Source organism: Ranitomeya imitator, chromosome 4 (assembly GCF_032444005.1).
Source record: "Ranitomeya imitator isolate aRanImi1 chromosome 4, aRanImi1.pri, whole genome shotgun sequence".
In the NCBI taxonomy this organism is placed as follows: domain Eukaryota; kingdom Metazoa; phylum Chordata; class Amphibia; order Anura; family Dendrobatidae; genus Ranitomeya; species Ranitomeya imitator.
The window spans coordinates 115,139,942-115,151,948 of NC_091285.1; the positions used below are offsets into that span (position 1 = coordinate 115,139,942).

Below are 12,007 nucleotides of genomic sequence, written 5' to 3' on the forward strand. Positions count from 1 at the left end.
GGACTCGTTAGAATTCTCCTCTATGCCTCAGAGTAGATTCAAGGTTACTCCTCTCAGATCCTCTCCTCTAGAACAAGCTGCCCTGGAATCGGAAATTCGGGATTTATGGTTTAAAAGGTCCTAGTGGATGTACCGGAATTAGAAAGGGCAAAGGGTTTCTACTCTCCCCTGTTTTTGGTCCGAAAACCAAATGTTCCTTCAGAACCATAATTAATCTAAGGGCTCTTAATAAATACCTAATAATTCACCCATTTAAAATGGAAACAATCAACTCAAAAGTTTTTGTTTAAAAAGTGCTTTATGGTGGTGGTAGATATAAAAGATGCTTATTATCATGTACCCATTCATGTAGTTGGCATCTCAGCTTCAGAAAAATGGCCGCCGCGATCTCCATCTGCGCACGCGCGGCATCCCGCGCCCATTTTCCTGAAGCCCCGGGCAGCAGAGCATTGCATCTGCGCACACGCGGCCTCAGGAAGATGGCCGCCCCCACCGATAACCAGGGGAATAGCACAGATCGGTCTTTTTCTTCACCTGCACAGTGGATTCGGCAGTTGGGCATGCGCAAACCACTACGCCACCAACGGAAAGATGAGCAAGATCTGGGTGAAGAAACAGTGATGTCACCACGCCCATATGACCAGACCAGCCTGATTGACAGGCGAAAACGGCGACTTTGGTAAAGTATTTTGGCAGCATAGGTGGGGAATCGGGGTACACAAAATACACTATTGTAACGCACAGCTCAGGCCCTATTTAATGGTATTTTTATCTCAATCTGAAAAAACGGGGTGACGGGTTCCCTTTAAGGGTACAACAGTTTTTGGGCCTAATTTTAGACTCAGTCAGGAATGCAGTTTACCACTCGACAAGTTCAGTTACGTTACCAGGTCCAAAACGCCTTTAATAACCCCACCATGTCTCTTAGGAAGGCCTTGTCCCTGTTGGGCTCTCTCTAATCTTGCATCCCCGCAGTCCAGGTGGCACCGTTTTATACAAGATCACTTCAAAGGGATGTTTTATTAAATGACAGAATTCTCAGAGGTCATTTAAAAGGTCAACTAACCTTATCCCGAACCGCTATTAAATCCCTGGGGTGGTGGTGTGACCAGGAAAATCTTTCTAGAGGGGTTCCCTGGGAGTATAATATTACCTGAATAATTGCTACGGATGCAAGCCCTACAGGTTGGGGGGCTCATATGAGTGAGGTTATGGTCCAGGGCTTATGGGAACATTGAGGTAGAGGTGTCTTCTAACCTGAAGGAATTAACGGCAGTAGAGCGGGCAGTCTAAAAAACTTCTTGTATATCTGCAGGGTCATCATGTGCGAGTTCTTTCTGACAATCAGGTCACAGTGGCTTATATCAACCACCAGGGTGGAATTCGTTCCCGACATCTGATGGAAGTAACAGAACGCCGGTTCCAACTTGCAGAGCAACATTTCCTATCTTTAACAGCTCTGCACGTAAGAGGGAGAGACAATACCACAGCAGACTTTTTATGCTGCAACCTGTTGAAGCAAGGTGAATAGTCTCTAAAACCTGCCATTTTCAACCTATTTGTGCGGAAGTGGGGTCAGCCGGTCGTGGACCTCTTCGCCACCAGAAAAAAACAGGAAGGTGAAACAGTTCTGTTCATTAAATCCCAAGGAAAACCCGCTAGCAGTGGATGCCTTCCTCATAAAATGGGATTTCAGTGTAGCCTATGCCTTCCCTCCCTTAGCTCTACTTCCTCTAGTGGTGAGGAAAATCAGGAAGGACAAAGCAAGGGTAATAGTAATCGCTCCCTTTTGGCCCCTGAGGACATGGTTTTCATGCCTCAGGACCATGTCTGTATCCGACCCTTGGGTACTACCAGAATTTCCAGATCTCCTTTCCCAGGGCCCAGTATACCATCCTCAGGTGGCTGGCCTTCATCTGACTGCCTGGATTTTGAACGTTACTAAAAAACAAGGGTTTTTCTCCAGGCCTGATAAATACCCTTCTTAAGAGTAGAAAAGAAATTACGACCAGGATCTATGCCAGGACCTGGAAATTTTTTTTTTGCAGAACTCATGAGTAGACGCTGGGAAAGAGATCCAGATAGCCCAGATCTTAGTTCCTTCAGAAGGTTTTAGATATAGGCCTCTCCACCAGTACCCTAAAGGTCCAGGTATCAGCCTTGGGGGCCCTTTTTAACTATGACATCGCCGGTAACTACTGGGTTAGTAGATTTATTGAAGCAGCAGGTAGGTCCAGGCCAATGGTTAGGGATAGATTTATGCCATGGGATTTAAACATAGTTCTCTCGGCCATGATTGAAGCCCCATTTGAGCCCATTTCATCGGCATATATTAAAATACTCTCCTTTTAAAGTAGCTTTCTTGGTGGCACTGACGTCAGCACGTCAAGTAAGTGATATCCAAGCACTATCTAGGCTCCCTCCGTACACACAGTTCCAGGACAATAGTGATACTCAGGCCTGACCCAGCATACTTGCCTAAAGTAGCTTCCAGTTTTCATAGGACGCAGGAGATAGGATGGAAGAACTTTCTTCCCCACCCAACCAACCAGAAAGAGATGAAGTTCCATACTTTAGAAGTTAGAAGGTGTCTTTTAAAATACTTATCAGTTACAAATTCCTGGAAGCGAGACAATGCCTTCTTTGTCTCCTTTTAGAGAACTAGGAAAAGCTTTAGGGTGTCAAAAAGCACATTGGCTAGATGGATCAGGGAAGCTGTTTTGCTGGCAAACATGTCAAGTGGCATGCCAGCACCTGGAAAGCGGAGGGTGCATTCCACCCGATCCATGGCAACTTCGTGGGTGGAGAGGTCAGAAGTCTCCATTGACCAAATATGTAAGGCTGCCACCTGGTCTTCTCCGAGCACCATTTTTAATCATTATAGGTTAAACCTGGGTGCTTCCTCAGACCTTTCCTTCGGTGTAAGGGTGCTGCAAGCTGTAGTCCCTCCCTAAATAGTTATTACTCTCTGTAATTCTCTCGGTGGTGCTGTCATGGACGAGTCTTAGTTATTTACCATTAACGGAATTTTTCAGAGCCCATGACAGCACCCTTAGATTCCCTCCCTCTTTACTTTGGGAGTGCACTTCTTCCTCTTATAAGGTTCACATGAAAGAAATATTTAGGCTATGTTCACACGTTCCTGATTTCCCTCCTTTTTTTTCAGGACTAAAAACCGCAGCTCTTGGCAGAAAACGCAGGTCCTTTTTTTTTTTTTTTGGTGCGTTTTTTGTTGCGTTTTTTTATGCAGTTTTCTATGCAGAGTCCGTGTGTTTTCTAGGAAGTTTTTTAGGGTTAAAATGGCTGAAAATACCCTACCCCTAACTCTACACCTAACCCTATTCTAACCTTAGCGAAAAAAAAAAAATCTTAATTTTTTTATTGTCCCTACCTATGGGGGTGACAAAGGGGGGGGGGGGGTCATTTACTATTTTTTTTTTTTTTTTGATCACTGAGAGAGGTTATATCTCAGTTATGTTAGTTAATTACAAATTAAAAGTTAGAAAAATATTTAGAATTGAGTCCTCAGTGGTTGATACCTTTTAATGGCTAACTGAAAAGATGGTAATAAATTGCAAGCTTTCGAGACAACATACCTCTCTTCATCAGGCAAAGACTAAAGCAAATTCTGAAGAATCACATATTTATGCACAACATAGAAAAAAAAAAAAAACCATGGATAAGACGTATGTTCCCCACACCCCCCCCCCGTGGCTACAATCGCTCTGATTGGCTGTTGAAAGTTAAACTGCAAATCAGAGCGATTTGTAATATTTCACCTATTAAAACTGGTGAAATATTACAATCCAGCCATGGCCGATGCTGCAATATCATCGACCATGGCTGGAAACACTGGTCTGCCCCCCCACCGCCATACTCATACTTCCGATCCTCCCGGGGTCCGTCCGTCTTCTCCATGGGCGCCGCCATCTTCCACGGTTTTACAACTGCGATTTTCTATTGGAGCAGTTATAAAACCACTGCGGAATCCGCAGAAAGAAGTGACCTGCTGCGGAATGTAAACCGCTGCGTTTCCGTGCAGTTTTTCTGCAGCATGTGTACAGCGATTTTTGTTTCCCATAGGTTTACATTGAACTGTAAACTCATGGGAAACTGCTGCGGATCCGCAGCGTTTTCCGCAGCGTGTGCACATACCTTTTAGAATTAGGCTATGTGCACACGGTGCGGATTTGGCTGTGGATCCGCAGCGGATTAGCCGCTGCGGATTCGCAGCAGTGTTCCATCAAGTTTACAGTACCATGTAAACCTATGGAAAACCAAATCCGCTGTGCCCATGGTGCGGAAAATACCGCGCAGAAACGCTGCGTTGTATTTTCCGCAGCATGTCAATTCTTTGTGCGGATTCCGCAGCGTTTTACACCTGTTCCTCAATAGGAATCCGCAGGTGAAATCCGCACAAAAAACATTGGAAATCCGCGGTAAATCCGCAGGTAAAACGCAGTGCCTTTTACCCACGGATTTTTCAAAAATGGTGCTGAAAAATCTCACACGAATCCGCAACGTGGGCACATTTAGGGTTAGGGTTGGAATTAGGGTTGTGGTTAGGGTTGTGATTAGGGTTATGGCTACAACTGGGATTAGGGTTAGGGGTGTGTTGGGGTTAGTGTTGGAGGTAGAATTGAGGGGTTTCCACTGTTTAGGCACATCAGGGGTCTCCAAACGCAACATGGCGCCACCATTGATTCCAGCCAATCTTGTATTCAAAAAGTCAAATGGTGCTCCCTCACTTCCGAGCCCCGACGTGTGCCCAAACAGTGGTTTACCCCCACATGTGGGGTATCAGTGTACTCAGGACAAACTCGGCAAAAACTATTGGGGTCCAATTTCTCCTGTTACCCTTGTGAAAATAAAAAAAATTGCTTACTGAAACATCATTTTTGAAGAAAGAAAAATGATTTTTTATTTTCACAGCTCTGCGTTGTAAACGTCTGTGAAGCACGTGGGGGTTCAAAGTGCTCACCACATATCTAGATAAGTTCCTTGGGGGGTCTAGTTTCCAAAATGTGGTCACTTGTGGGGAGTTTCTACTGTTTAGCACACCAGGGGCTCTGCAAACGCAACGTGACGCCTGCAGACCATTCCATCAAAGTCTGCATTTCAAAAGTCACTACTTCCCTTCTGAGCCCCGACGTGTGCCCAAACAGTGGTTTACCCCCACACATGGGGTATCGGCGTACTCAGGAGAAACTGGACATCAACTTTTGGGGTCCAATTTCTCCTGTAACCCTTGGGAAAATAAAAAATTCTGGGCTAAAAAATTATTTTTGAGGAAAGAAAACGTATTTATTTTCACGGCTCTGCGTTATAAACTTCTGTGAAGGAGTTGGGAGTTCAAAGTGCTCACCACACATCTAGATTAGTTCCTTTGGGGGTCTAGTTTCCAAAATGGGGTCATTTATGGGGGATCTCCAATGTTTAGGCACACAGGGGCTCTCCAAACGTGACATGGTGTCAGCTAATGATTGGAGCTAATTTTCTTTAAAAAGCCAAATGGCGTGCCTTCCCTTCCGAGCCCTGCTGTGCGCCCAAACAGTGGTTTACCCCCACATATGGGGTATCAGCGTACTCAGGACAAACTGGACAGCATCATTTGTGGTCCAATTTCTCCTATTACCCTTGGCAAAATAGGAAATTCCAGGCTAAAAAATCATTTTTGAGGAAAGAAAAATTATTTTTTATTTTCATGGCTCTGCGTTATAAACTTCTGTGAAGCACCTGGGGGTTTAAAGTGCTCAATATGCATCTAGATAAGTTCCTTGGGGGGGTCTAGTTTCGAAAATGGGGTCACTTGTGGGGGAGCTCCAATGTTTAGGCACACCAGGGGCTCTCCAAACGTGACATGGTGTCCGCTAACGATGGAGATAATTTTTCATTCAAAAAGTCAAATGGCGCTCCTTCCCTTCCGAGCCTTACCATGTGCCCAAACAGTGGTTTACCCCCACATGTATCGGTGTACTCAGGAGAAATTGCCCAACAAATTTTAGGATCCATTTTATCCTGCTGCCCATGTGAAAATGGAAAAATTGAGGCGAAAACATTTTTTTTTTTTTTGTGGGGAAAAAAAAAAAGTACTTTTTAATTTTTACGGATCAATTTGTGAATCACCTGGGGGTTTAAAGTGCTCACTATGCATCTAGATAAGTTCCTTGGGGCGTCTAGTTTCCAAAATGGGGTCACTTGTGGGGAAGCTTCAATTTTTAGGCACACGGGGGCTCTCCAAACGTGACATGGTGTCCGGTAAAGAGTGGAGCCAATTTTTCATTCAAAAAGTCAAATGGCGCTCCTTCCCTTCCAAGCCCTGCCGTGCGCCCAAACAGTGGTTTACCCCCACATATGAGGTATCAGCGTACTCAGGACAAATTGGACAACAACTTTCGTGGTTCAGTTTCTCCTTTTACCCTTGGGAAAATAAAAAAATTGTTGCTAAAAGATCATTTTTGTGACTAAAAAGTTAAATGTTCATTTTTTCCTTCCATGTTGCTTCTGCTGCTGTGAAGCACCTGAAGGGTTATTAAACTTCTTGAATGTGGTTTTGAGCACCTTGAGCACTATTTTCAGCCATATAGACCCCTCAAACTGACTTCAAATGTGAGGTGGTCCCTAAAAAAAAAAAAGGTTTTGTAAATTTCGTTGTAAAAATGAGAAATCGCTGGTCAAATTTTAACCCTTATAACTTCCTAGCAAAAAAAAATTTTGTTTCCAAAATTGTGCTTATGTAAAGCATACATGTGGGAAATGTTATTTATTAACTATTTTGGGTCACATAACTCTCTGGTTTAACAGAATAAAAATTCAAAATGTGAAAATTGCGAAATTTTCAAAAATTTTCGCCAAATATCCGTTTTTTTTATCACAAATAAACGCAGAATTTATTGACCTAAATTTACCACTAACATGAAGCCCAATATGTCACGAAAAAACAGTCTCAGAACCGCTAGGATCCGTTGAAGCGTTCCTGAGTTATTACCTCATAAAGGGACACTGGTCAGAATTGCAAAAAACGGCCAGGTCATTAAGGTCAAAATAGGATGGGTCATGAAGGGGTTAAGTGTTTTTGAATATCCATATTGAATCAGAAGCCCCATATAATGCTCCATACAGTTCATGATGGCCCCATAAGATGCTCCATACAAAATACGCCCAATATAATGCTCCATACAGTTCATGATGGGCCACATAAGATGCTCCATATTAAAATATGCACCATATAATGCTGCACAAAGGTCAATAATGGCCCTATAAGATGCTCCATAGACACATTTGCCCCGCACAATGCTCCACAAATGCTGATTATGACGCCATAAGATGCTCCATAGATATTTGCCCGATATGATGATGCATTATGGCCCCATAAGATGCTTCATACAGATATTTTGCCCCATATAATGCTGCACATGGCCCCATACAGATATTGGCCCCATATAATGCTGCACATGGCCCCATACAGACATTTGCCCCCATATAATGCTGCACATGGTCCCATAAGATGCTCCATACAGACATTTCCCCTATATGCTGTTGCTGCGATTAAAAAAAAAAAAATAAAAAAATGACATACTAACCTCTCAGGCCCCCGGCACTTGCTGTATTCACCGGTCCACGTTCCACCGACGGCCGCCACTGTCTTCTGCACTGACGTTCAGGCAGAGGGCGGTGTGCACACTAATCGCGTCACCGCACCCTTTGACCTGAACGTCACTGCAGAGGATGGGGAAGACGCAGCGGCGGCCGTCGGTGGAACGGGGAGCAGGTGAATATCGCGCACTGCATCATACTCACCTGCTCCTGGAGCTGTGCAGTCCCTGGTTCTCTGGCGCCGGCAGCTTCTTCCTATAGTGAGCGGTCACATGGTACCGCTGATTACAGTAACTAATATGCAGCTCCACCCCTATAGGAGTGGAGTCGGGTCCATATTCATTACTGTAATGAGTGGTACCATGTGACCGCTCACTACAGGAAGAAGTTGCCGGCACCCGGAGAACCAGGGACGTCCAGGGACCGCGCCAGCAGCAGGTGAGTATAATTAGACAGCTGCTGCTCCCCCTCCCCTGCCGACCCCTGGGTATGACTCGAGTATAAGCCGAGAGGGGCAATTTCAGCCTAAAAACATGGGCTGAAATTCTCGGCTTATACTCGAGTATATACGGTATTTTTTGCGGGACGAGTTGTACTTTTGAACGATATCATTGGTTTTACCATGTCGTGTACTAGAAAACGGGGAAAAAAAAATTCCAATTGTGGTGAAATTGCAAAAAAAAGGTGAAATCCCACACTTGTTTTTTGTTTGGCTATATTTTTTTTTTAAGCCTTGAATCATTTGATTTTATGTTTGTGTGAGTTTCTTCTTTTTCTTTTCAAATTACAACTTATTGAACTCAACATTTTATATGCAACAATAAAGAAACACGAAAAACAAATACCAAAGTGCCAGAATAGATACATTTTAGGCTACTTTCACACTAGCGTTGTTTGGCGTTCGTCGCAATGCGTCGTTTTGGAGAAAAAACGCATCCTGCAAATATGCCCGTAGGATGCGTCTTTTTCTCCATAGACTTGCATTAGCGACGTATGGCCACACGTCGCATCCGTCGTGCGACGGATGCGTCGTGTTTTGGCGGACCCTCGGAACAAAAAAAAGTTACATGTAACATTTTTTGTGCGTCGCATGAGCGGCCGAAACTCCGCCCCCTACTCCCCGGACATTACAATGGGTCAGCGGATGGGTTGAAAAACTGCACCTGCTGCTCCCGTTGTGCATTTCTTTCAGACCGTACGACGGGCCCGTACCGACGCAAGTGTGAAAGTAGCCTTAATCATCATAACACAACTTGCTCAGCATTTTCAACCTGAATGCCTAAGACAAACCCAAAGAAAAAAGGTGATAATATCCTCAAATGTGATTTTCTAAATAGTCTCATCCTAATTATATATGTTAAAAACAAGATAAAAAGAACCAATATTTTTACCACCTATTTATAAATTTAACAATTTTTTTTTCCTTTCCCCATGACAGCACCGACACATGAGAGATGGTCCCGCCCCCAAGAACAGGAAACCTGCAGAGGAGATAAAAGATGGGGGCGGCACCTCTCTCCTCAATTTGGTTTCCTGTTCTTGCGGGGAACCTGCGGTGCTGCATGGGGAGGGGATCTCCCTTTGCTGTCCGGTCACGAACCGAGGTCCGCGGTGGGAGCGGCGGCGTGCGCGCGTCGCCCCCATACCTGGAGCTGCGAGGGCGTCCTTCCCTACTGCGGACTCCCCGGTGTCCGCTCCTGGCCGGAGGCTGGGCCGGGGAAGGAGACTAAAGCGGCAAGAGGCGTTCCCATCACGATGCTGGCGCCTAGTGAATGGGAGAACTTCCGGTTTGTGAACCGGAAGTGACTCCACACGCCGGAGAAGAGGTGTGCTGACACTCCCCAGGGGGAAGGAAGTTCAGGGACGCACACACCGCTTCCTGCCCACCAATATTTAAACTGCAAGGCGGCAAGCAGAAGCCGGTAACAGCCTCCTGCAAGATGGCAGATCCTGTGGAATCAGCGATCCCAGCAGAAAACCCACAGCCTGTCGTGGTACTGAGGGTCCGGTGGGTGAGTGCCTTTGTAAGGCAAACCATGTCAGTAACACTGTGTTTTCTGTATATGTATGCAGGGAAAGAAAGTTACCTCGAAGCAAAAGAATAACGTGTGTGCACTTTGTGATAAAAGCGTTCCCAAGACATATGAGAAGCGAATATGCCGCTCATGTATAGAAAAAACCGTAACTGAAGAGTCATCATTTCTTCAGAATATAAAGGCTATCGTTAGAGACGAAGTGCAAAGCACTGTAAAGGAGCAATTAAGACAGCATGGGTTGCAGAGCTCCGTAAATCCGCCTTCTACCCCTGCCCAAACATCTGATATAGAATCTGAGGGTGAACCAGGAGAGCTTCCGCCCGAGGAGGACTCGGACCTGGACTTTTCGGATGAAGAGTGTGGTCGGCCATATGTGTTATCAGAAGATGTGGGGAAATTATTGAAGCTGGTTAGATCCACCTTGGGGGTGGAGACACCAAAGGAAAAACAAACGGTCCAGGACTCCATGTTAAGTAATTTGGAAGGGAAGAATTGGAGAGTTTTTCCTTTCCATGATAATATATTAAAACTTGTAAAGAAGGAATGGAAAAAAAACGAACAAAAAGATTTCGGTTCCCCAGGCCCTTAAACGCAAATATTCCTTTGATGAGGAAATTTGTGAGAAATCGGAAAAAGCACCTAAGCTGGACGCAGCTATTGCGAGTACCTCCAGGGGCATAGCGCTTCCTTTTGAAGATAAAAGACCCTAAAAGACCCCCTAGATAAAAAGGCAGATGCCTTTCTAAAATCAGCCTGGGAAGCTTCAACTTGGGCGTTCAAACCAGGGGTAGCGGCTACCTGCACTGCCCGTGCCATGGTTAGATGGCTAGATGAATTAAGCGACCAGATAACGGACAAATGTCCAAGAGACAGACTTCTAGAGGTCATCCCTTCACTACAAAATGCAGCGGGGTTCCTGGCAGATTCTGCCATTGATTCAGTTCGATTTTCTGCCCGGGCAAGTGCCCTCGCTAATTCAGGCAGGAGAGTGTTCTGGTTAAAAAACTGGAATGCTGACTTCCAGTCAAAAGTGAAGCTCTGTGCCGTACCTTGTGAGGGGCAAAATTTATTCGGGAAGGCGTTAGATGAAATTCTAGAGAAAGCGGCGGATAAGAAAAAACATTTCCCTCCACCTCCCTTCTTTAAACCCTGTTGGTATGACAATCGTCGGTCCTTTCGGGGATCAGGTAAAGCAGGCCGGGGTCGCCCATCAGATAGAGCCACGCAAGGGAAAGCCTGGGGAGACAGGAAAGAGAGAGGGTTCCTATTCAGTAAGCCGCCAAAACCAGACCCTAAACAATGACGCCATATTCCAGGTGGGAGGAAGGCTACGGTTTTTTGTCCATCAGTGGGTAAGCTTACAGCCATCTCAATGGATAATAAACCTGTTATCCGACGGCCTACGATTAAACTTTGTCTCCCTACCTCCTCACCGAATAAAAGTTACTCGTGTGGCCAAAAAGAACTAGATCGTACTAGAAAAAGAAATTCATCTTCTCCTAGACAAAAAAGTCCTGGTAAGAGTACCTCCACAAGAAGTAGGGAAGGGGTTTTACAGCACCCTATTCCTCACACCAAAACCGGATGGGTCGTTGAGAACAATCTTCAACTTAAAAGAGCTAAACAAGTTCATCCGAGTAGAAAAATTCAAGATTGAGACTCTGAAAACGGCAGTAAAACTGCTGTATCCAGGATGCTACATGGCAGTCATAGACCTTACAGATGCCTACTACCATGTACCAATCAGCATCAAGCATCAATAATATCTAAGGTTGGTAGTGCAGCTGGGTCAGGTCTTCACCCATCTACAATACCAATGTCTCCCCTTCGGGGTATCAGTGGCTCCTCGTATCTTTACGAAGATAATTTCAGAAATAGCATCCTTCGTGAGGAGAGAAAATATTCTACTAGTGCCCTATTTGGACGATTTCCTCCTTATAGCGGACAGTCAAGAAGATTGTACGAAGGCAGTTGCGAGGGTGCGAGAGTTACTGACCACGCTGGGGTGGATAATAAACTTAAAGAAGTCAAGAATGGTTCCGGTCCAGATGCTGGAGTTTCTGGGGATTCAATTAAATTCAGTCAGACAAGACTGTGTTCTTCCAGACAGAAAGATCGAAACCATAAAACAGCGAATAAGACAAATGCAAGCGGCCCAATCTGTCTCGATAAGGGAAGCCATGTCCCTCTTAGGTATGCTGACAGCAACAATTTCGGCGGTCCAATGGGCACAACTGTATTCAAGGGACCTACAGTGGCAGATTCTGTCAGAACAAACAAAAACACCCTACAACTTAAATCGGAAAATCGTATTGCCACAACATGTGCTGGACTCTCTCTAAACTGGTGGCTAAATTCCGAAAAATTAAAAAAAG

The 12,007-nt window shown here is 45.0% G+C and overlaps 1 protein-coding gene across 8 annotated transcripts in view; it reads left to right on the plus strand.

The window, feature by feature from the left end:
• The window catches only part of SPDL1 (spindle apparatus coiled-coil protein 1), a 582,388-nt gene that overhangs the window by 53,852 nt on the left and 516,529 nt on the right, over nt 1–12,007 (plus strand). The window contains exon 2 of one of the 8 annotated variants that reach the window (XM_069763909.1): nt 1,316–1,523. The exons of 6 other annotated variants lie outside the window; for them this stretch is intronic. The gene's annotated coding sequence lies outside the window, so the exon portion shown is untranslated. Of the gene's footprint in view, nt 1–1,315; nt 1,524–12,007 lie in introns of those variants that run through there. One more of the 8 variants, XM_069763906.1, reaches the window with a different exon arrangement.